This window comes from Balaenoptera physalus (assembly GCF_965194825.1).
Source record: "Balaenoptera physalus genome assembly, chromosome: 4".
In the NCBI taxonomy this organism is placed as follows: Eukaryota; Metazoa; Chordata; class Mammalia; order Artiodactyla; family Balaenopteridae; genus Balaenoptera; species Balaenoptera physalus.
In genome coordinates this window covers 45072002-45098900 of record NC_138891.1, presented here as the reverse complement: position 1 = coordinate 45098900, position 26899 = coordinate 45072002, and the positions used below count along the sequence as shown (strand labels likewise).

Below are 26899 nucleotides of genomic sequence, written 5' to 3'. Positions count from 1 at the left end.
AAGGTTTTTCCCTAGGGTAACCTTTCCAAATATGTGGGACAAGTGCTAATATTGATATAGAGATGATTTTAGGTATTTAAATTACATTGGATTAGATAGGGTAGAAAATGATCCCGTCTTCAATTTGGTTTCAATCCTTCTGATGGCATCATGAGGAATGTCTCACTTTGGCATGAAGATATATTTAATAACCCCTGACTTTTGCTAATCTCCCTTTTTATAAAAGAGAAGTAGGCCTTAGTCTCAGAGCCTTTGCCAAACATTGTACTTGGCTGGAAGTTAAAAATATTATGGCAGTTTCACTGTATTTATTTTAAACCACTTCTTGCTGTCAGATGGTTCTTCTTTTCCATTTACCATAGTGATAAAAAGTTTAACTTCATTTAATACATTTTGAGTAAATCTACTTGCTAAAAAATATAAAGGAAAATAAATTTGCAACTATTTTTCTATGATATTAAAATCCTTCCCTCGGGCTGTGCCTCTCAAAAAAAACAAAGCCAAACCAAAAAACAGTCTTCAAAATTAAAATTTAGCAGGAGGTTCTAGGCTAGGACTACTTCTGACTAACAGACTAAAGAATGAACATGGTTCATGCAGGATGCTCAACAAATGTGGGTAAAGAAGGTCAAAACCCCCTATGTTTCTTATGAGGTAGCCCAACAATGAGCATTGGTTGTGACCAATTTGAGGCCAAAATATTGGGAACAAAATTATGTGGCTTTTTATTAAAAAAAAAAAATTCTTCCTGGGTCTTTTATTGAACTGGTAAAAAATTTCCCTGAAAGGCTATGGAATTGTTCCCAATGATAATGTGCTATTGTTTCTTCTATAAAGCGATACATGGGGGCTTCCCTGGTGGCGCAGTGGTTGAGGGTCTGCCTGCCAGTGCAGGGGACACGGGTTTGAGCCCTGGTCTGGGAGGATCCCACATGCCGCGGAGCGGCTGGGCCCGTGAGCCACAATTACTGAGCCTGCGCGTCTGGAGCCTGTGCTCCTCAACAGGAGAGGCCACGATAATGGGAGGCCCGTGCATCGCGATGAAGAGTGGACCCGACTTGCCGCAACTAGAGAAAGCCCTCGCACAGAAACTAAGACCCAGCACAGCCATAAATAAATTAAAAAAAAATTAAACTTTAAAAAAAAAAAAAAAAGAAAGCGATACATGGCCCTGTTTTCCTCTGACAACTGAACTGCCAGGCACACATACAGTGTTATTATTTGTAATATATACCTTAATAAAATACAAGATGAGCAAACCCTTGCTTACCTCCCTCATCAGTTCCCTCTTTGTAAATGAGAGTGAGCAAATGTCCAAAGTCACTCCAGAGGACACTAATCATCTCTAGAGATAATATGCTTATAGGATTATCAAATGAAAAGAAAAGTAAAAGCATTTGTTTGAAAGGATTATAGGGAAGGAGAATAAAGGAAAGGAAATCGACAAAAACAAAGATATGTAATCTTCAAAGTTTTCAAAAAGGTTATAGATATAGATTACACTTTTTATGGTATTAATATTACCCTAAGGAATTATACACTATTTCTGAGTGTTTGGCTGAGAAAGCAATTTGCAGAGGAACTTTGATACTGAGTGGAACAATGTGGACTTTGAAATGGATGTGAAACCAAAAAACAAGTATATATATATATATATATATACACATTCTTTTAATTAGAGAGAAATGTTAAAATCTATATACTTTCAATGTGACAGATACCTTACATATATTGTTATACTTAAATCTGGTAACAACTCTGAAAATTGGTATTATTATCTCTACAGTTGAGGGAAATAGTACCCATAAGGATTACATAACTGTCCACATCATATCTATTTCTCTCCCTATTAAAGGGTTACAAATAGCTTTATTGTTATATAAGTTCAAGCCTATGATGATAAGAGACAGAAAACACTTATTCAGTGGTTTCTCAACTATACTCCAGAAGTGTGGTTGGATTTTTACTTCCAGCTATGAAAGAGTAACTGGTACCAGTCTTACCCTTCCATCAAAAACAATTATTTATAAAACTGGACACAATATATTAGGCAACAGTTTTCAGGCACTGACCAATAGGCAGCTTATGACTGTGATCTTTGAAAGAAGGAAAATGCATGAGGAAAATGTCATGATCCCCTTAAGTTTCTGCCTTGGGACACTTTTCTGAATGAAGATGAAATCCAAGCAAGGGTTGCAGTGTCACTGAGCAGAGAAAACAAATATTGAAGTTCCAAGCTGCTAATGTAGAAGGAATTTTCAAGATAGGTTTTTGAAAAGAAAGAATCGCATGGGAAAAGGTAGTCTGTGTCAGAATTCACCATAAATGCTTGACCAAGGTCTGGGCTACTCATGCTCAAAGCTCAACTCTAAGAGGTATTACAAAGATCACCTGCTACAGGGCTGAAAGATGAATGGGGATAGTAAAGGTTGTGTAGTGTGGTGGACGTTAGATTTATGACCCAGCAAGAGTAGTGAAACCTCAGTGAGTCCCTTGGTGAGATTCAAGAAAAGACAATACTTTGGTGTAAATACCACCCTATAGAATAATTGCCACAAGCTCACACTAATAGATAAATCAAGTAAGCTGGCCTGCTCTAACAAAGACAGAACCAGGAAGATGAAATGGTAATTTCTTATCAGTATACATAAAATATTCACCAAGTTAGGCTATATGCTTGATGATAGTCTATAAGCCCCAAGAACTATGAAATTACTGATATCTTACAGAATGTGTTCCCTGGCTAAAATTGAATTAAATTAGCATCAATAGGGAAAGATATAGAAATTCTTCAAATATTTGGAAATTAAAATAACATACCAATTAACCCATTATTTGAGTAAAAAATTACTAGGGAAATTAGAAAATATTTCAAACCGAACAAGATTGAAAATAAAAGTGCAAATCTGTGGAGTCCAACTAAAACACTAATATGATAGAAGTTTACAGCTTTCATCAGAAAAGTACAAAAGTTTAAAATAGTCATTTGTTTCCACCATAAGAAAGTAGAAAAAAGGGAAAATTAGAAACAAAAAAAGGTAGAAAAAATAAAGATAAGAGCTGAACTCAGTGAAATAGAGAACCATTAACAGAGAAAATTAGGAAATTAAATAGCCTAAGTCAGTTCTTTGAAAAGATTAATAAAATCACTGAAAAATTAGCAATTTAGCAGAAGTTAAGTAAAAATTACTAAAAAGACTGATCAAGCAAGCAAGAAAAAGTTTTCCAATTATAGAAATTAATGAAAGGATATTGCCACAAACCCCAGATATATTAAAAGATGTAGGAATATTAAGGAATATTTAAGCAACTTTATGCCAATAAATTCAACTCAACTGACACAAGAAGTAAAAATCTTAGTTATTTCATATCTATATTTTACATACCTATATTTTGATGCCTTTACTGTAGTTAAGACAAAAATTACTAAAATTTAAATGACCTACCCTCTATATGTGACCTTTTTCTTACATATCAGGGAGAACCTTTTAATTAAAGAAAAAAGAAATACATGAATAAAACTTGAAATCACCTTGAAATTAATAAAGTATAGGTATTGCTAAAATTAATGAGGTTAGTTCCTGCCAAAAACTATGAAACATGAGAAGGTGCTATAAGAAGATGACACAATTTAAATAATTCTTGAGATATAAAAAGTATACGAATAGGATTGATGGCAAAACTAGCGTAGAGGAAGAAATGAATAATTTACATACAATGTATATGGGTAAAGTTCATATATACTTCATACAGGTAATTTATTATGTACACATAAACTATATTTTATAAAATATATATACAAATAACCCATTAATATAAAAATTAAATATATAACCAAAATGCTAGTACTAGTTAAATCTGGGTTTTAAAGTTATTTTTAATTTTCGTGGTTTTTTTACAATGAACATGTATCATTCACCTTGAGAGTGTTGGTGAACTATAATTAAAAACAAAATCTTAGGACCCTAATCTTGTCATGAGGGCACAGGAAAGTTCTTGCACCCCGCACCCTAAGAGTCTCTCAACCTAGAAAACCTCTTCACAAAGGTCATAAAGAGAGAAAGCATTACTGAATAAGCATTAAATGACAATATGATGTCCATCCTGGCAATACACTAAGAGACTGCCCAAACGGAAATAATTCTCACTATTTTACGCAGCCAAGCATACACAACCCATTACATACATGTTCTCAAGACAAACAATAAGCAGTCTTCAAGTAAGAGAACTTGGCAGCACCGTTTGTCACACATAGTTCATACTAGATTCGCCTGGTAATTTGAGTGACCATCTGTGTCAGCTAACTGGCTTTAACCAGAGGAAAACAAACTTCTCCTACCTTTAGGACTAGAGCTAGGTTTGTAACTCGGAGCAAGGTGCCCACTGAAGTTAGGTTCCCATCCTTCCACAGAAACTGGGAGAAATGGATGTTACTTTCCTTGATGTTTACATATTAAAGAGAGAGTTTCTGAGTTCTCCAGAAAGGCATCCCTGGGTCATAAAGCTGATAAAAAGATTTATACACATTTCAAAGAGAGGAGAAAGTACTTTGAAGTTTTCTGCAGTAAACACTCTAAGAAAAAGGGAAGGAGAAAAGTCTTTTCCCTTATTTTCAACAGGGAGAATTAAATCTCTTATTTTAAAATTTTTATTTGTCCTTCCAACAGGCAAAACAGAACCACTTTTAAGTTTTAATAAAATGTCATTTGTTAAATACCAACCATATGCAAACTTAAAAAAAACAAGACAACAGGCCCCAAAGGGAGCAGCTTATGCTAAGCCTCACATTACCAACCAAGACTTAATTTAATTACAGTTTTGGCTCTCCTGGAAATGAAATATTAAACCAGTCAATCAGAAATTGCCTGATCATCACTAGTTAGGTAATCTGCCTGACAACCCCTGTCATCCCCTAAAGGAAAGTAACCTTGCAATAACTGAAACAGGAGGGAAGGGGGCAGGGCACAACTTTTAAAAGAATGAGATACTCATTGCACATGACAAAAACTAGTGAGAACCAACTAGGCCCAAGATGGTGGAAGATTCGCCTTCCAGTGGACCTTGAGCCTCATTATATGCTCATTGTAACACATTAGCATATGCTAAATGACACACCCAACAGCTCCATGACAGTTCTGAGGCTAACCATAAAAGGCCAAAAAGTGGGTGTGGCCCAATTCCTGGAAATCCCTGCCCCTCCCCCCAAATAATTGGTATAATCCTCCCACTCATTAGCCTATGAAATTACCCAGTCCATAAAAACTAAACACACCATATTTCAAAGCCTCTTGCCTTCCTAGATGGCCTACACTCTGTCTGTGGACAGAGTGTGTTTCTCTCTAAATAAATGCACTTCTCATCTATCACTTAGTCTCCGAATTCTTTCGTGACGAAACAAGAACCTTAAATTCACCAGGAACATAACCAACCCACTTATTGGCCTAGTTTAACATCCTGCTCCCTTCTGCCTATAAAAGCCTTCCATTTTGTACAGCTACTCAGAACTCCTTTCTATCTGCTACAATGGATGCTGCCCAATTCTAATCAATTTTTGCTCAAATAAACTCCTAAAAAATTTTAATGTCTCAGTTTGTCTTTTAACATAGTTTAAAAAGGAGCTTACAGTCTCACAGTGGTGAGAGGAATATAAAAATAAAAATGTGTCTCCAAATGCACTACTTGTATGAATGTGATTCAGTCAGTGTATAAAAGATAGATTCTCTCTGTTTAATGAGATTTGGGGAGGCAAAGTTAAGGAAGGATTATGAAGCCTTTTTAGGAGAAATATTTAAATTGAACTTTAAAATGTCTAGGAATTTATTATTTGGACATGGAAGAGAAAGTTTTTTTTCAGGTAAATGAAAGAGCAATTGTAAAGTTACAAAAGCAAGGTTTGATAAGGTATGGCTTTAACAATGTCAACATGTAAGAGATAGAACAGAAAATGGGTTGGTAAAAGCCAAATCAGGAAGTACTTTACATAACATGCTAAGGTTTTGGTACCGTTATTTACAAAAATGTCAATCTATTGAATGTATTAAAAGATAGCAACATGATTAGATTTGGGTTTCTGGATAACTAGGGATTGTGAGGGATCGCTTGTCAGAAGTGGCTCCCAGGGTTTGCATTTTTTTCTTAAATCCTTAGGCAAAGCAACCAGCCTGCAGTACCTACAGACCCTCCACTTGCTTTTAAAAAGCACAGGTTCACATATTTAAATAAGTTGACTGGCAATTCTAAACATTTACATTTTGACTCATAGTATAGAGGGCATATAATTTGCACTATAATTTGAAAATGAAATATTTTAATTAGAACTTTATTTTTGGGAAATGAGTAAAACAAGTCATTCCATTCTGACTATAACTTTCTACATTTCTAGCTTCCTTAGCCCTTCCAACTGTATTCTTTGACTTCTCAAGGCCTTCTATATGATTCCTTTACTTTTTTCTTATCTATTAATACCTTATCTCAACTACCTTTCTAATTTAGATGAAGTTCCAAGGTCCATTTTGTTCACCACTATTAAGTCAGGAGCCTCTTCTTTATTTCATTCTCTTCCCATCTGAACTTCCTTGTAGAAAACCTCAACCCTGGAGTAAGCTAATTGTAAATCGGTCTGGCTATAAATTAATAGCTAGTAACTATACCTGGATCATTGATGTTGAGCAGCAATCTATTTTTATAACCAGAAATTTATCACATTTTCCACAGAAAGCATTTCAAAAATATTACCCTTTTCTGAAACTGTGGACTTTGTAACCACTCTCTTCCTTTTCAATAGATGAATAGCTCCCAATTCACAAAGACAAGAGTAACTATAAAATCTGAACTAACTTAACTTCTCTCAACTAGACTTATTTAGCAATTGGCTTTCTTTCTTCACCCTTTGACACACACACACACACACACACACACACACACAAAGTCCCATTTCCTGCAAAAGCCGATCCCTCAACTTAAACTCTGGATCCCATATCCTACCTTTCTTAGGTACATCATCCAGTGATTATCCTTTCTTCTTTATCTTCAACACTCCCACTTCTCTTCTTGTTTCTGCTCGCTAGCATTTCAAGATGCCTACATCTTTTTCATCTTTAAAAACAAGAAAGTAAACAGAGGCATAAAACAAAAAAAAAACAACTCTATTTCAACCCCTGAGCTACTCTACCAATTCCTCCTACCTTTTCTCCCCTTCAGCACCAAATCTGACCAAACTCACCAGCATTTATCATGTTCTTAATTGTTGATAGAACTCACCTGCATTCCTTACCATGCTTGTAATCAGACTGCTATTCTACCACACCACTGAAGCTGATCTCACTAATGCTAAATCCAAGAACATTTTTCATCCTTCACTGTTCTCGATGTCTCAACAGTAATGGGCCTCTTGACTTCACACACATCTTTGGGATACATTTTCCAATTGATGTTTATAACAATATGCTCCAATATTTTTAGTCTCCATTTTCCATTCTTAATTGTGGACTTTTTCCTTGACTTTTCATAAAATGTAGTATTACTCAGTGTTGTTTTTGTTTTGTTTGTTTTTTCCTTTTCCTTTTCATTCTTATACATTCTATCTGGATGATTTCCTGTATTTCAGTAGCCAAAACTACCATCTGTATACTGCTGATTCCCAAACTGCTATCCTGAGATGCTTTTAACTGTTTTCTTAAACATCCAAAGCTGTAGTCATCAGCACCTCTCTCAAATAATTCTCTACTCTTATATTTCTTATCTCAATGAATTGTACAACCGTGTGGCCTAGAGATCAAGCCAGAAACCTGAAAATGTTTCTCTGTGTCTTTTCCTCACTCCCCCCCCCCCCCCACAGCCGGTTCCTATGTAATGTAATTCTGAGAGAGCTTAAACAGATGTTTCCTCTTCTTTATCCCTTCTGCCACCACCTAACTTCAATAAGTCATCATCTTTGCTTTACTGTAAAAACATAGTCTCAAAAATTATCTTCCTACCCACCAGGCCTCCTGTACATGTACTCATTTTCCAAACAAACTGAAATTATGCTTCTAAATAAAAATTAATGTTTCTTCAGTCTTGGTATCTTAGTGTGATTTTAAGACATTCTAAATTTCTTTCAGTTCTTTTTTTTTCATGGAAATAAAAAATTTAATTATGCTTCCTGTTGGACATATGAGTTCCTTCTTTTTTCATTCTCTTTTATTTTTTTTTACACATATTTGTTGGAGTATAACTGCTTTACAATGGGGTGTTAGTTTCTGCTTTATAACAAAGTGAATCAGTTATACATATACATATATCCCCATATCTCTTCCCTCTTGCATCATCCTCCCTCCCACCCTCCCCATCCCACCCCTCCAGGCGGTCACAAAGCACCGAGCTGATCTCCCTGTGCTATGCAGCTGCTTCCCACTAGCTATCTATTTTAAATTTGGTAGTGTCCATGCCACTCTCTCACATTATCCCAGCTTACCCCTCCCCCTCCCCATATCCTCAAGTCCATTCTCTAGTAGGTCTGCGTCTTTATTCCCATCTTGACGTTAGGTTCTTCATGACCTTTTTTTTTTTTTTTTTAGATTCCGTATATATGTGTTAGCATATGGTATTTGTTTTCCTCTTTCTGACTTACTTCACTCTGTAGGACAGACTCTAGGTCCATCCACCTCACTACAAATGACTCAATTTCGTTTCTTTTTATGGCTGAGTAATATTCCATTGTATATATGTGCCACATCTTCTTTACCCATTCATCTGTTGATGGACACTTAGGTTGCTTCCATGTCCTGGCTATTGTAAACAGGGCTGCAATGAACACTGTGGTACATGACTCTTCTTGAATTATGGTTTTCTCAGGGTATATGCCCAGTAGTGGGATTGCTGGGTCATATGGTAGTTCTATTTGTAGTTTTTTAAGGAACCTCCATACTGTTCTCCATAGTGGCTGTATCAATTTACATTCCCACCAACAGTGCAAGAGGGTTCCCTTTCCTCCACACCCTCTCCAGCATTTATTGTTTGTAGATTTTTTGATGATGGCCATTCTGACCAGTGTGAGATGATATCTCACTGTAGTTTTGATTTGCATTTCTCTAATGATTAATGATGTTGAGCATTCTTTCATGTGTTTGTTGGCAATCTGTATATCTGCTTTGGAGAAATGTCTATTTAGGCCTTCCGCCCATTTTTGGACTGGGTTATTTGTTTTTTTTGATATTGAGCTGCATGAGCTGCTTGTAAATTTTGGAGATTAATTCTTTGTCAGTTGCTTCATTTGCAAATATTTTCTCCCATTCTGAGGGTTGTCTTTTCTTCTTGTTTAAGGTTTCCTTTGCTGTGCAAAAGCTTTTAAGTTTCATTAGGTCCCATTTGTTTATTTTTGTTTTTATTTCCATTTCTCTAGGAGGTGGGTCAAAAGGGATCGTGCTGTGATTTATGTCATAGAGTGTTCTGCCTATGTTTTCTTCTAAGAGTTTCATAGTGTCTGTCTTTACATTTAGGTCTTTAGTCCATTTTGAGTTTATTTTTGGGTATGGTGTTATGGAGTGTTCTAATTTCATTCTTTTACATGTAGCTCTCCAGATTTCCCAGCACCACTTATTGAAGAGGCTGTCTTTTCTCCACTGTATGTTCTTGCCTCCTTTATCAATGATAAGGTGACCATATGTGCGTGGGTTTATCTCTGGGCTTTCTATCTTGTTCCATTGATCTATATTTCTGTTTTTGTGCCAGTACCATACTGTCTTTATTACTGTAGCTTTGTAGTATAGTCTGAAGTCAGGGAGACTGATTCCTCCAGCTCCATTTTTCTTTCTCAAGATTGCTTTAGCTATTTGGAGTCTTTTGTGTTTCCATACAAATTGTGAAATTTTTTGTTATAGTTCTGTGAAAAATGCCAGTGGTAGTTTGATAGGGATTGCATTGAATGTGTAGATTGCTTTGGGTAGTAGAGTCATTTTCACAATGTTGATTCTTCCAATCCAATAACATGGTATACCTCTCCATCTGTTTGTATCATCTTTAATTTCTTTCAGCAGAGTCTTATAATTGTCTGCATACAGGTTTTTTGTCTCCTTAGGTAGTTTTATTCCTAGATATTTTATTCTTTTTGTTGCAATGGTAAACGGGAGTGTTTTCTTAATTTCATTTTCAGATTTTTCATAATTAGTGTATAGGAATGCAAGAGATTTCTGTGCCTTAATTTTGTATGCTGCTACTTTACCAGATTCATTGATTAGCTCAAGTAGTTTTGTGGTAGCATCTTTAGGATTCTCTATGTATAGTATCATGTCATCTGCAAACAGTGACAGCTTTACTTCTTCTTTTCTGATTTGGATTCCTTTTATTTCTTTTTCATCTCTGATTGCTGTGGCTAACACTTCCAAAAGTATGTTGAATAATAGTGGTGAGAGTGGGCAACCTTGTCTTGTTCCTGATCTTAGTGGAAATGGTTTCAGTTGTTCACCACTGAGAACGATGTTGGCTGTGGGTTTGTCATATATGGCCTTTATTATATTGAGGTAAGTTCCCTCTGTGCCTACTTTCTGGAGGGTTTTTATCATAAATGAGTGTTGAATTTTGTCAAAAGCTTTCTCTGCATCTATTGAGATGATCATATGGTTTTTCTCCTTCAGTTTGTTAATATGGTGTATCACATTGGTTGATTTGTGTATATTTAAGAATCCTTGCATTCCTGGGATAAACCCCACTTGATCATGGTGTATGATCCTTTTAATGTGCTATTGGATTGTGTTTCCTAGTAATTTGTTGAGGATATTTGCATCTATGCTCATTATTGATATTGGCCTGTAGTTTTCTTTGTGACATCTTTGTCTGATTTTGGTATCAGGGTGATGGTGGCCTCCTAGAATGAGATTGAGAGTGGTCCTCCCTATGCTATATTTTGGAAGAGTTTAAGAAGGATAGGTGTTAGCTCTTCTCTAAATGTTTGACAGAATTTGCCTGTGAAGCCATCTGGTCCTGGGGTTTGCTTGTTGGAAGATTTTTAATCACAGTTTCAATTTCAGTGCTTGTGATTGGTCTGTTCATATTTTCTATTTCTTCCTGGTTCAGTCTCAGAAGGTTGTGCATTTCTAAGAATTTGTCCATTTCTTCTAGGTTGCCCATTTTATTGGCATATAGTTGCTTGTAGTAATCTCTCATGATCGTTTGTATTTCTGCAGTGTCAGTTGTTACTTCTCCTTTTTCATTTCTAATTCTATTGATCTGAGTCTTCTCCCTTTTTTTCTTGATGGGTCTGGCTAATGATTTATCAATTTTGTTTATCTTTTCAAAGAACCAACTTTTAGTTTTATTGGTCTTTGCTATTGTTTCCTTCATTTCTTTTTCATTTAATTCTGATCTGATCTTTATGATTTCTTTCCTTCCTCTAACTTTGGGGTTTTTTTGTTCTTCTTTCTCTAATTGCTTTAGGTGTAATGTTTCTTCTTTCTTGAGGTAGAATTTTATTGCTATAAACTTCCCTCTTAGAACTGCTTTTGCTGCATCCCATAGGTTTGGGTCATCCTGTTTTCATTGTCATTTGTTTCTAGGTATTTTTTGATTTCCTCTTTGATTTCTTCAGTGATCTCTTGGTTATTAAGTACTGTATTGTTTAGCCTCCATGTGTTTGTATTTTTTACAGATTTTTTCCTGTAATTGATATCTAATCTCATAGTGTTGTCTTTGGAAAAGATACTTGATACAATTTCAATTTTCTTAGATTTACCAAGGCTTGATTTGTGACCCAAGATATGATCTATCCTGGAGAATGTTCCATGAGCACTTGAGAAGAAAGTGTATTCTGTTGTTTTTGGATGGAGTGTCCTATAAATATTAATTAAGTCCATCTTGTTTAATGTATCATTTAAAGCTTGTGTTTCCTTATTTATTTTCATTTTGGATGATCTGTCCATTGGTGAATGTAGGTTGTTAAAATCCCCCACTATTATTGTGTTACTGTCAATTTCCCCTTTTATGGCTGTTAGCATTTGCCTCATGTATTGAGGTGCTCCTATATTGGGTACATAAATATTTACAATTGTTATATCTTCTTCTTGGATCCCTTGATCATTATGTAGTGTCCTTCTTTGTCTCTTGTAAAAGTCTTTATTTTAAAGCCTATTTTTTCTGATATGAGAATTGCTACTCCAGCTTTCTTTTGATTTCCATTTACATGGAATATCTTTTCCCATCCCCTCACTTTCAGTCTGTAGGTGTCTCTAGGTCTGAAGGGGGTCTCTTTTAAACAGCATATATAGAAGTCTTGTTTTTGTATCCATTCAGCCAGTCTATGTCTTTTGGTCGGAGCATTTAATCCATTTAAGGTAATTATTGATATGTTTATTCCTATTATCATTTACTTAATTATTTTGGGTTTGTTATTGTAGGTCTTTTCCTTATCTTGTGTTTCCTGCCTAGAGAAGTTCCTTTAGCATTTGTAGTAAAGCTGGTTTGGTGGTGCTGAATTCTCTTAGATTTTGCTTGTCTGTAAAGGTTTTAATTTCTCCGTCAAATCTGAATGAGATCCTTGCTGGGTAGAGTAATCTTGGTTGTTGGTTTTTCCCGTTCATCACTTTAAATATGTCCTGCCACTCCCTTCTGGCTTGCAGAGTTTCTGCTGAAAGATCAGCTGTTAACCTTATGGGGATTTGGTTGTATATTATTTGTTGTTTTCTCCTTGCTGCTTTTAATATTTTTTCTTGTATTTAATTTTTGATAGTTTGATTAATATATGTCTAGGTGTGTTTCACCTTGGGTTTTTCCTGTATGGGATCTCTGCACTTCCTGGACTTGATTGAATATTTCCTTTCCCATATTAGGGAAGTTTTCAACTATAATCTCTTCAAATACTTTCTCAGTCCCTTTCTTTTTCTCTTCTTCTTCTGGGAGCCCTATAATTCGAATGTTGGTGCATTTAATGTTGTCCCAGTGGTCTCTGAGACTGTCCTCAATTCTTTTCATTCTTTTTTCTTTATTCTGCTCTGTGGTAGATATTTCCACTATTTTATCTTCCAGTTCACTTATCCATTCTTCTGCCTTATTTATTCTGCTATTGATTCCTTCTAGAGAGTTTTTAATTTCATTTATTGTGTTGCTCATCATTGTTTGTTTGCTCTTTAGTTCTTCTAAGTCCTTGTTAAATGTTTCTTGTATTTTCTCCATTCTTTTTGCAAGATTTTGGATCATCTTTACTATCATTTCTCTGATTCTTTTTCAGGTAGACTGCCCATTTCCTCTTCATTTGTTTGGTCTGGTGAGTTTTTGTCTTGCTCCTTCATCTGCTGTGTGTTTCTCTGTCTTCTCATTTTGCTTAACTTACTGTGTTTGGGGTTTCCTTTTCACAGGCTGCAAGTTCGTAGCTCCCGTTGTTTTTGGTGTCTGCCTCCACTGGGTGAGGTTGGTTCATTGGCTTGTGTAGGCTTCCTGGTGGAGAGGACTGGTGCCTGTTTTCTGGTGGATGAGGCTGAATCTTGTCTTTCTGGTGGGCAGGGCCGCAACCAGTGGTGTGTTTTGGGGTGTCTGTGAACGTATTATGATTTTAGGCAGCCTCTCTTCTAATGGGTGGGGTTGTGTTCCTGTCTTGCTAGTTGTTTGGCATAGGGTGTCCAACACTGTAGCTTGCTGGTTGTTGAGTGGAGCTGGGTCTTAGTGTTGAGACAGAGATCTCTAGGAGAGCCTTTGCCATTTGATATTACGTGGGGCTGGGTGGTCTCTGGTGGTCCAATGTCCTGCCCTCAGGTCTCCAACCTCAGAGGCACAGCCCTGACACCTGGCCGGAGTACAGAGACCCTGTGAGTCACTCGGCTCAGAATAAATGTGAGAAAAAAAAGAAAGAAAGAAAGAAGAAAATAAAATAAAATAAAATAAAGTTATTTAAATAAAAAATAAAAGAATTATTAAAAATAAAAAAATTTAAAAGTAATTAAGAAAGAAAGAAAAAAGAGAGCAACCAAACCAAAAAACAAATCCACCAATTATAAGAAGCACTAAAAACTATACTAAAATGAACAAAGAAGAAACAAACAAACAAAAAAAACGGACAGACAGAACCCTAGAACAAATGTTAAAAGCAAAGCTATACAGACAAACTCACACAAAGAAGCATACACATACACAGTCACAAAGAGAGAAAAAGGGGGAAAAAAATATATATATATGTAAAACAAAAAAGGAAGAGAGCAACCAAATCAATAAACAAATCTACCAATGATAATAAACTCTAAATACTAAACTAAGATAAACATAAAACCAGAAACAAATTAGGTGCAGAAAGCAAACCTAAAGTATACAGTTGCTCTCAAAGTCTACCACCTCAATTTTGGGATGATTTGTTTTCTATTCCGGTATTTCAGAGATGCAGGGTACATAAAGGTGATTGTGGAGATTTAATCCACTGCTCCTGAGGCTGCTGGTAGAAATTTCCCTTTCTCTTCTTTGTTCGCACAGCTCCTGGTGTTCAGCTTTGGATTTGGCCCCACCTCTGAGTGTAGGTCACCTGAGGGAGTCTGTTCTTCACTCACACAGCACAGGGTTATAGTAGCAGCTGATTCAGGGGCTCTGGCTCAGGCTCTGGGGAGAGAGGGGTACAGAATGCGGGGCAAGCCTGTGGCGGCAGAGGCTGTCATGACATTGCAACAGCCTGAGGTGTGCTGTGTGTTCTCCTGGGGAAATTGTCCCTGGATCACGGGACCCTGGCAGTGGCAGGCTGCACAGGCTTCCAGGAAGGGAGGTGTGGATAGTGACCTGTGCTTGCACACAGGTTTCTTGGTGGCTGCAGCAGCAGCCTTAGTGTTTCATGCCAGTCTCTGATGTCCGCAGTGATAGCCACGGCTGGTGCCCATCTCTGGAGCTCATTTAGGTGGTGCTCTGAATCCCCTCTCCTTATGCACCCCAGAACAATGGTCTCATGCCTCTTCGGCAGGTCCAGACTTCTCCCCAGACTCCCTCCCGGCTAGCTGTGGCACACTAGCCCCCTTCAGGCTGTGTTCATGCAGCCAACACCAGTCCTCTCCCTGGGATCTGACCTCCGATGTCACAGCCTCAGTTCCCAGACACCACCCACCCTGGCAGGTGAGCAGACAAGCCTCTGGGGCTGGTGAGTGCTGGTCAAAACCGATCCTCTGTGTGGGAATCTCTCCACTTTGCTCTCTGCACACCGTTGCTGAATTCTCCTCAGTGGCTCCAAAGCTTTCCCCCCGCCACCCCCTATCCACCAGTGAAGGGGCTTCCTAGTGTGTGGAAATTTTTTCTCCTTCACAGCTCCCTCCCAGAGGTGCAGGTCCTGTCCCTATTCTTTTTTCTCTGTTTTTTCTTTTTTCTTTTGCCCTACCCAGGTACGTGGGGAGTTTCTTGCCTTTTGGGAAGTCTGAGGTCTTCTGCCAGCGTTCAGTAGGTGTTCTGTAGGAGTTGTTCCACATGTAGATGTATTTCTGACGTATTTCTGTAGAGGAAGATGATCTCCATGTCTTACTCCTCTGCCGTCTTGAAGGTCTCCTCCACATTTATCTTTTAAATAGGAATGATGATAGAGTAGATATCTCTCTTTGTAATGTTGCACGTGTGTATGCATGTATGTATATCAATATTAATGTCCATGGTGTTAAAAGGTATTTAAGATGAATGGTTTTGCACATTTAATAGCCTTAAATATACCTTGTCATTTATGTGATAAATTATGCATTATTAGTATTTTTAATCTTTCTTATATTAAACTTTATAAATAATTATTCAGTGTATTTAAAAATATTTTCAGTTATTTTATTTTTTTATGTTCCTATAAACAAGTTCAACAGGGCCAAGAGTAGAGATGTCTCTAAATCTCTCCCTGTACCACCATATAGCTTCCTAAAGGATTTCTACCAATTTAAACAATCTCCAGCCATTTTCACTCTTCTGAGCTGCCATTAATTAAGAAAAGAAAGATGAAATTTGAGAATTTAAAAAAGACATTTCTAATAATGTCTAATAATAATTAACATCTAATAATGTCTAATAATAATTAATTATTATTTAACATGAGAATTATGGTAGGGAAATATTGACCATAGTCCCAAATTTAATTTTAAACCCTTTATATTGTTACACAGATTTAAATTGTTCTCACATTTGTTCAAAAGAATAGTGCTTCTTAAGGTAGAGGTCAAAAACACTATCACCAGAAAATCAGATTGAGAGATATATAGTCATTACCTGTGCAAGCAGTGATTTTGTTTTTTAATGGGTACAGAAACATGTCAGGGTTTTATAGTTTGCTTGTTTATCTCAACAACTGTCAGCTGAGTTAGAAGCCATAAATCTTATTTTTTATGTGAAGAAACTAAAGATTAGAGAATTAAGTAATTTTTGCTAAAATCATAGAATTAATATATAGCAGAGCTGATATTCAGTAAAGTTTTAAATTTTATTCATTTTTGTCTCACAATATAATATGTATATTTCTAGGAATTATCCTATTGTGCTGTTATGAGAATATTTTCATTACATCTTTTAATGTGTTTTTGTTTTGGTACAGAAAACTATTAGTTTGTGTTGTTCTTTTATCTGCCCTATTTACTGACTCTCTTATTACTTATACAATTTTTACAGTTGGTTTTCTTGAATATTTTAGATTTTTTTTTTGCAAAAATATTTGGTCTCTCACAAAGATATAATTGAGTAAAAGTATTTGTAATTAGGATTTATACAATTTGGAGGAAGGAAGAGAGAGAGGAAGAGATGTGGGAGAGAGAGAGAGAAGCAGAGGGAAAAGTTACAACTTTGAAAAAGACATTAAAAATCATATTTTGAAAAGTAAGCAAGAAAGAGAAGGTCATTAATAATGACTCCAAAACCTTGCATCTAGATGTTCCTCAATGCAGAAGACCAATTTACAGTTAAAAGTTAGAGCTGGATTCTATACTCTGGTCTTCTCTATTACAATAAAGTGTTCAAAAGTTATATGGCCCTACCAATGAGATAGAAAAGATGGAAGAGTTGAAGCAATGGAGACAGATTGATAAAAATAGTGAGTGTTATCATAATTTTTTTAAAAAAGGAAGGAAAAAATAGAGAACTAGAAACTATTCATAGTTATAAAGGAACAAAAATCATTATGTTTAATTTTGAAACAAGGGCTCATTATTATTTCAATGCTATATATAAGCCATTGTGCTATAAGTTATTCTCAATATGTTACATTCTCACTATTTACTATTCTATAGGTTTCACATTATTATGCAAATGAGGAACACAATAAAATTTAATATTTGGATCTACTTCAGAGAAACAATGTGATTGAAGAAACTTTAATGCTCAATAGATGCTGGTGGTGGTCATAAAACAACAAAATACTACCTATGCTTTTATCTTTAGAAAATAAAATTTAAAATTTTACCAAGATATTAGTATAAGACACAACTCTTGTCAGAGTAAGAAGTACAAGTTCTATCATAAACCAAAATGTTTACCCTCATATTTATGATATGAATATAATAGATTGGGGACATTAATTCTGGGTATGTTTAATTATGAATTAAAATTTGCCATTTTCAAAGGAAGGTTGGGATCCCAAATCTGAACGTTTGATTTGTCTCTAAGTAACTTGGAAAAAGTTTTATTTCTATATAAAATAGAAATAGACTGTATATTATAATGATTTCCCTTTCAATACATTATAACATTAGAAGTCTTTTTGTCTTTTGTTTTTTTCTGAAGTCCTTTGTTATGAAATTTCAATGAAACTTCCAACTGTTTCAATTCATATTTATCTTTGAACAGGATACTTTTAAAATCTGAATGCAAAACTTAAATTGTGTAATCCAACGATATTTTCAGGAATTATTTTCCTATTTTTTTAAATCAGTCACACTCAGAGAAGAAATATGCATTTTTAAAATTTTATAGATTTTATTTTTTTCCCCGGTTTTAAAAGCAAAGTAAAATGTTTAAAAATAAAAGTAAGTATAAGAAAAAGATATCCCTAATTGCCAAGTGTTCTAAATGTGTTTCTTTTAGCTGCTTGTTTTTTGCTCAGTAGCAATTAAAAAATTATCAAATAGGCAATATAAGGTGAACACATTCTGTGCAAATGCAGTTTAAGTGTACTCAGATTCTAGAAAATAACTTCCTTACACGGAGAATGAAATAGGGATTTTGTTTTTTAGGGATCACCTAAACTGAGTGCCACTTAAAAATCAATTGATTGCCTAATGATAACCAGGATTTAATTATAAATACAATTGCCAAGTGTAAAATACAAAAAGTTCAAAGTTGTATTATTCTTTAATGAATGTAAAAATATATCAGGCCTCAATATTGTTTCATAATAAAAAGCTACCAGGCATTAACTGAGTTTAAAGTTCTGTTATATTTAAGCAGAGGGAAGGTTCAAGGCATTTTTTAATTGCTTGTTAAGGTACTTTTCCTCTGTAAGCCAGAGGCTTGATGATTCATTTATTACTTCATCCTTACATTTTCAGACCTCCCAAAGGAAAAGGTTCTCTTTTCACGTAACTGTGGGGGTATTTTTCTGTGGGGAGGGACCATTAAACAGAAGATTTCAAAGTCGGTTAAAAAATGATAGCTGCCACTGTAAGTTTATAAAACATTTAAACACAATAACTTATGTGTCATTATTTTAAATTTACTAGTTTCTTATCTAAAGTTGAGAGACGAATCATCTGTATAACAAAGGTTCAATTTAATCAATATGATGCTTTAAGGTCTCAAATCTACAATTTTTTATGTTTCTGTGAATCTTATGACTCCAACAAAGCCTATAGTGAAGAAGATTTATTTATGTTTACATTTTTCAAGACTATCAACATTAAAAAGTGTTATTTACCAGAGTACTTCTCTTTATTTCCACTAAGGAGTATAGTGACCTGCTTCTACATTAAATGACCCAAGATTTTGTTACCATCTTTGCTGATATTGCTTAAGGTTTTTAAAAAATTCACATACAATAAAATTGAATTGTGTGTCTGTTTGTATGTGTACAGTCCTACAAATTTTAACACTACTACAATCAAAAAGTTTCCTTCACCCAAGACAGCTTTGTCTTGCTATGTCTTTTTACTCCCATCTTCCCTTGACCCAACCCCTGGCAAACAGTAATCTATTCTGCATCACTATATTTTTGTCTTTTAGAAAATGCCATGCAAATGAAATTATAAAGTATGTACCTTTACAGACCAGCTTGTTTCACTCAGCATAATGCCCTTGAGATTCATCCCAGTTTTTTTTGTGTGTCAATACTTCAGTCATTTTTTGGCAGAGTAGAATTTTATTATATGGCGGTTTCACCATTTGTTTTTCAATTGAAGGGTTTTGCTTTAAGTCCTGTTTGGGGTGATTATGAATAGTCACTATATAAATGCATATATGGGTTTTTGTGAGAATTTAAGTTTTAATTGTTCTATGGTAAATACCTAAAAATGAAATTGCTGAGACATACGGTTAAGTTTGTTAACACTTAAAAGAAGAATGTCAAATGTTTTCGATAGTGGCTGTACCAGTTTGCATTCCCAGCAGTAATATATGAGAGATTCAGTTGCTCCACACTGTTGTCATTATTTGGTATTGACAGTATTTCTGCTTCTACCCATCCTAATAGATATGTAGTAACAGTTCATCATGGTTTTAATTTACATTCCCTGTTGGCTAATAATGTTGAGTATCCTTTGATGTGTTTTGCCATCAACATATTCTTTTTAGTGAAGTGTCTGTGCAAGTTCTTTGCCCATTTATAAATTGGGATTTTAAAAATGTTGACCAAAGCACTTAAAAGTAAAATTTCATTTTTAAAAACTAAAAAGAAAGAGAAATTAAAAAAAAAAAAATAGGAGCTGGATCAGCCTGAGCACACGTAATCGTGGACCCCAGTGTGTGTGCATGTGTGTGTGTGTGTGTGTATGTGTTAGAAAACTTTAATGTAGTAAGATTCAGAGGAATCTTAATCCAAATTCTTCCTTTTAAAGATGATCTGAAGATCATATAAATTAAACAGCTTATCAAAAGTCAATAATTCATTGTAAGAGCTAGACCAGACATTTAATTCTCACTACTCTCTTATTCTATTTAACTTTATACACACTTCTTTGTATGGAAACAAGAACTATGCACCTAAGAAATATTCTAAACCTCACAACAAAGTGGATATTGTGAAAGTTTATCAAAAAGATAACATATTAATTTTAAGGTGACTTTAAAGATGTTTGGTGACAACAGGAGAATAGTTTAAAAATAATTTAATTTGTTGTACAACAAATGGCTGCTCTGTTAAAGTGTTTGGTCTTTATGAAGATAAATGAGACATACAATCTTTTAGAGTGCCATGGGGCAAGGCAAATTTAAATTTACCTTATAAGAACCAACAGAAGTTTTCTATTTTAGAAAAAGTCCTTTGTAGAGTAGTTTTAATCTGTAGCTTGTTCATTTTCATACATTTTCTTGTTTAAAGTCACCTCTTAATTTTGAGAAGGACATAGAAGCTTAAAACACAAAAATTAAGGAACTAGAAAGCAGTAACTATTCCAAGCCTTAGTTTATAATCCTAAACACTTTCCACATTTTGTGGAAGATTGGCTACAATCCATATGCTGTTGAATTAAGGCAATTTTGCATTACAAATTACATTCTAAAGAGGCAAGTTTAGTTTTGAAGAAGTTCTGAATACCAAAGTTTATGCAGTGATTTTGGCTGTATCATATTGCCAGACACCGAGCTGGAAACTTTCCATTTATGCCCCCTCTCCAGATGCAGACTCTATTTCTCCCTATCTGGGTCTGTTTTCTGAGAAGCTGAGGTGTGTAGCTTGCATGACAAGGATCCCTTGTTCCTTCTCTTTTCCTATGATCCAGCCAACACAGAGTACAAGAAGATTAGACTGTGGGAGAGTGAGGTCAGGAATTTATTCCTCTGGCTCACTTTTGAGAAGTTGCTGAAGGCTGGCTATGCCTTCCCACCTCCTGTCAGATAATACTCTCCATACAGACCTCTCTGTCTCTTGGATGTGGTAACCACTCCCTCTCACGACACCTTCAGGTCTAGAAATGGTTCCTGAATATTACTAACTTGGGAATTGCATTATTATTTATGGTTTTCTTATTGCCCAAACCTTGTAGATATTACCTTTATTAAACTGTCTCCAAATTGTACTAATTTAAAAGTGTCATCTCTTTTTGCTGGGACCTTGACTGATAAAATGTCATTCTCAAATATCATATAAAATTTGATACAAACAAAAATGCAACTTATATAAAAATTATGAAGCACAATAATAAAATGACATGAAAAAGTGAACCCATCACTCAGCAAAAAACTAGAAAATTGTCACTATCATCACATGAATCTAGATATGCCTTGTACCTTTTTCCCCGTCTCCACCATCTGAACTTTAAACAGCTTTATTGCAGCATACATGCTATGTATTTATAAACAATACATTGTTTTCCTTTGCTTGATTTTGAGGTTTCTAAAAACAATACTCTATTTATATCATGTTTCTTAAAAAACACTTATTTTCAAAAAAATTTCTGTGTTGTTGCATGTAGATTTTTGCTTCTATTTTGAGCATTAGTGTGAACGCTAAGGATTACCTGTGTACATGTTATCTAGGGAATGTGTGTAAAATAATTCTCTAAAGTATATATTCTCTAGAGGAAATACTGGATATGGGATACAAATGTTGAATTTCAAAACATGGAGACAAAATTATTTCCAGAGAATTTATGTCAACTACTATAGTACAGAATAATTTTTATATCTGAATATGTTCAGTAAAATAACAAAAAAGGAAAAGAAAGATAATATAACATATACAGGACAAATCTGGTTTATAAACAAAAATATAATGATACTTGATTAAACAAATATATATATATATAATTAGTAACTACATAACATGCAGCATGTAATTAATCATCTTATTGATATTGTACATGATAGTGAGGTTAGCTCTACCAGTTATCTGTTGAATTATTCCAATTACATTTACTATGATTACTGATACACTTGTATTTTCTCAATTACTCTCTTCTTCTGTGTATTTTCCTATTTTTCTGTGGTGTTTTTTCTCTCCTTTTTACCCTTTAAAGTAATTCAGTGGGGAGACCTAATTAAACTTAAAAGCTTTTGCACAGCAAAGAAAATCTTCAAAAAAAAAAACAAAAAAGACAACCTATGGAATGGGAAACAATATTTGCAAATGGTATGACAGATAAGGGACCTATATCCAAAATATATGAACAGCTCAAACAATTCAACATCAAAAAAACAAAACAAAAACAAAAAACCAAACAACCCAATTAAAAATGGGCAGAAGAACTGAATAGACATTTTTCCAAAGATGATATGAAGATGGCCAACAGGCACATGAAAAGATGCTCAACATCACTAATCATCAGGGAAATGCAAATTAAAACCACAATGAGATATCACATCACGCTTGTCGTAATGGCTATCATTAAAAATGACACAAATAACAAATGTTGGGGAAGATGTGGAGAAAAGGGAACTTTTTGTACACTTCTGTGGGTGCAGCCACTGTGGGAAACATTATGGAGGTTTCTCAAAAAACTAAAAATAGAACTATCATATGACCCTGCAATTCTACTCCTGGGTATATATCTGAAAAAAACAAAAACACTAACTTGAAAAGATATACACACTTCAATGTTTATAGCAGTATTATTTACAATTGCCAAGATATGGAGGCAACCTAAGTGTCCATCAACAGATGAATGAATAAAGAAGATGTAGTATATACAACAGAATATTACTCAGCCATAAAAAAGAATGAAATTTTGGCATTTGCAACAACATGGATGGACTGGAGGGTATTATGCTAAGTGAAATAAGACAGAGAAAGACAAATACTGTATAATATCTCTCATATGTGGAATCTAAACAATACAACAAACAATTACAAAAAAGGAGCAGACTCACAGATATAGAGAACATATTAGTGGTATCCCATGGGGAGAGGAAAGGAGGGAGAGGCAATATAAGGGTAGAGACTGAGAGGCACAAACTATTATGTATAAAATAAGCTACAAGGATATATTGTGCAACACAGAGAATATAGACAATATTTTATAATGACTATAAATGGAGTATAACCTTTAAAAATTGTGAATCACTATATTGCACACCTGTAACATATAATATTGTACAACTATACTTCACTAAAACTTTTTTAAAATAAATTAAAAAATAAAATAGGAAATAAAATAATTCAGTGATATTTGCTTGTTTGTTCTTATTCTATTTTTATTTCTCTACTTCTTTGGCCATCATACAAACTTTAGCAATTACATATTGATGATTACTTTCAAATTTATAATGCATATATAGTAAAATCTAAGGTTAATAATTTCATTCTCCCCAAAGTGAAATGGCCTTAAAACATTTTATTTCAAATCCTTCTCTCCCATTTTACAGGTGATTCTTATCTAATATTTAAGTTTTTTTAAAAATTTTTTACACATGTTATTGTAATTTCTATAAAGTAGTAGCTGTAGTAATATCAGTATCTAACACATATGGAGCTTTCTATGCATCAATCACATACTGTAGTCTGTTTAGTGATTTAATCCTCACAAAACCCCTCTAGAATAAGTTATTATTAACCTTTATTATACTGGTGAGAAAGCTGAGGCACAGAGTAGATTAACTTTACTCATGTTAATAATCTAATGAGTACAAGAGGTAACTTAAAAATCAGACTGTTTAGGCACATAACATATTTTCAATTATTATGCTGCACAGTAGATAATATGTGTTTAGATTTACCTCCATATTTATTAATTATTCTTATTTGTTTACATTTATTACTGCAATTTATTTATTTATTTATTTATTTATTTTATTTATTTATTTTTTTACTGCAATTTAAAACTTCCTTCTAGAATCATTTGTTTTCTCTCCAAAGACATTTTTTACAATTTATTCCGGCTTAGGGCTGTTGCTGTTAAAATCTCTCAGGTTTTGTTTACCAGAATATGTTGTTCTTTTATTTCAACTGTTAAAAAATATTTTGCAGGTTATTTTATCTCAGTGCTTTGAAGATATTACTCCACTTTCTTCTGACTTCTATATTTGCTGCTGAAAATAATATTGTCAGTTTAATTGCTATTCCCTTTTCTCTGGTCATGTCTAAGATCTTTTCTTTGTCTTTGATGTGTTTCAGGTCACTGATGTTTCATTACAATATGCCTAAAGGTGGATAACTTATTTGCATTGCTTGCAACTTATTGGTCTTAACTGCATTTGAAGTTTGTATTTTTCAAATGTTTTGTAAAGTTCCCATCCACTATCCCCTCAAATAATAGTTTTTCTTATTTTCTTTATTCTTTCCTGAAAATCTACTTTGATGTATGTTACACTATCTTATTCTATCTCTTTTAATTGTTAATCTCTTTTTTATCCTTTTCCATCTTCCTGTGTCTTTGAGCTGCATCACCAGTAATTTTTTTCAGTATATCTTCCAATTTACTATTTTAATTTCATCTTTCTTAAAACTGTTATTTAAATAATTTGTTAATTTTAAATTTAAATCATTACCTTTAAAATATTCCATTTAGTTCTTTTACAAGTCTGTATGGTTATATTTTAGTCTTTGCTTCTTGCTTATTTTTGTATTTCCAGTTTTAATTTCTTTAACCATTTCACATGCAGTGATATTATATACTGTATTTGATACTGTATTGATTCTAATTTATGAAATCTTTGGGGGTAAGAATTTGTTATTTAAGTGTTTATTACTTTGTAATTTTTGCCATTCTATGCTTAGTTATCCTGGATTTAAATCTTCTACTTAGTAGATTTTGAACTATTGAAAACGTAAATTGAGTACCTACACTGAGCATGCTTTCACTAGAATTTTCTTTTCCTTTTAATTCTGCTTTTACCACCACCTATTATCATGAAGATGCTGGTGTAGGCCAGGTGCCCCAGGATCAGCTGCAGAACTCTGAGGCTTGCCAAAGCTCACTCTCTTAATTGCTATGTTGTAAATATTTGCCCTCAAGGTAATTCCACTATATTTTTAGTTTCATATATTTAGCTTCTTAGAGATCTACTTTGTTCCCTCTGAATCAAGCTACACAAAAATTAGAATGTTATACAAATATGGTTGTATTTTAGCATGCATTTTCTTTATTTAGTTTGCATGCTGGCCAACACATACCATTTTGAAAATACACCTGTACAAATATTTCATTTTTTAATACTAATAACTAGTCTTATTACTTGAAAATCCTTATCTGACATTTTTAGGTTCATTTATTTATCTAATATCAGACATCAGGATGTGGAGTAAATTATAAAAATGTAAATAAAACAAACATTCTACTGTAATAAATTAAGCACTTCTTCCTTTGTGCTAAGTTTCACCTATTATTTTTGGAAAGATTGCATTTTTAGGAAATATAGGTAAGTAGGAACACAACAGAAGATATTACCAACTAATAGGTATAGTTGGAGTGTCTAAATAATTTTAGATAATCTAGTGGATATAAATTCCTGGTAATTTTGGGGAAATAATATTTTTTATAATCGTCCTTCAGAGCTTATGATATTGGCCCAAGGGAAGAGTATAATAAGAGTTTATTGCTAAATACCTAAAATTTCATCTTCCTATAGCATAAATGGGAAATAAACATTATTTCTAAAATAAAATATAAAATTGAAATATGAATGTTTTTTTAATTTACCACGATATTACCTATTTATTTTTCAAATGCATCTATAGAAAACCTTATTTTGGTAGTACTCTGTACAGAGATAGATGCTTTTCTGGTCATAATAACTATTGGATGTTTATGAGAAGAAGGAGCCTTTTAATTTACAATTCTTCAAAAAATTGGGTTAGAATCTAATTGAAAGCAATGGCATATGTGTTGTTTTTAAATTCATTTCAGTATCTGAGAAAATACATTAGCTATATTATTACTTATATGTACTGCTTATGTGGCAAGAATTGGGATTTTACACTTCAGGCCTACTTTGTGAAAATGTTTTATGTCTGAATTTGTTCAGCAAAATAGCAAAAAAGGAAAAGAAAAAAAATATATATAATATATATAAGGCAGGACCAATTTGGACTATAAACAAAAACATAATGAAGTTTGACTAAACATATATATGTTTAATATATATATACCAATTATATATATAATTGTTAACTGTATCTCATGTAGCATATAATTAATCATCTAATTGATATTGTACATGATAATGAAGTTAGCCCTACTGGAAATCAGGTCATACAACTGCCTCTCTTATTCTCTTATGATTTGAGAACTAATGACAGTTTCTCTCTCAAGTGTATCATTCATTGACTGTTTTGATTCATAATAGCTCAATGATACAGACTCATTCTTATAGGATTACAGTTCCTTCAAAAAGCCTGTTGCTATCTCCCTGTATTTGAAGTAGGAAATATTTTTGTGTGATCCAAAGCTCTCTGCATTTCCTGTATTGTGGCACATACCATATGATTTTGTGGCATACCACATTAGACTGTCCATAGGTCACATTAGACTATAAATGCTAGAAAAAGTTTATTCATTAAATTAAGCAATAAATATTTATTAAGCACCTATAAAATTCCAGGCACTGTTTTAAACACTGAGAATACTGCAATAATAAAGAATATGAACTTTTTACCTTCATTGAGCTTATATTCTAGTGGGGAAGACATATTACTAACAATTAAATGAATAAGTAGTGTATTTCGATATAGCAAGATTCAAAACAGCGAGGGAAGGAATAGAGAGTGGCAAGGAAGAGAGTGACTCTTGAGGTTGTCCAGCTCTCTCTTGTATTCCAGGGCTAACACAATATCCAGCTCATAGTAGGACTTTCTTTTGAAAACAATTGAATTAGAAAATTATAAAAAATATCGTGCATCTAAGAATCTTATGTTAATTTTTTATAA

General features: G+C 34.0%; 1 long non-coding RNA gene across 4 annotated transcripts in view; it reads right to left on the bottom strand.

Annotated features, from left to right (window-relative positions):
- The window catches only part of LOC309659150, a 415904-nt gene that overhangs the window by 120632 nt on the left and 268373 nt on the right, over positions 1-26899 (bottom strand). For all 4 annotated transcript variants that reach the window (XR_014262627.1, XR_014262628.1, XR_014262629.1 and 1 more), the window contains exon 5: positions 6985-7095. This is a non-coding gene — a long non-coding RNA (uncharacterized lncRNA). The remainder of the gene's footprint in view (positions 1-6984; positions 7096-26899) is intronic.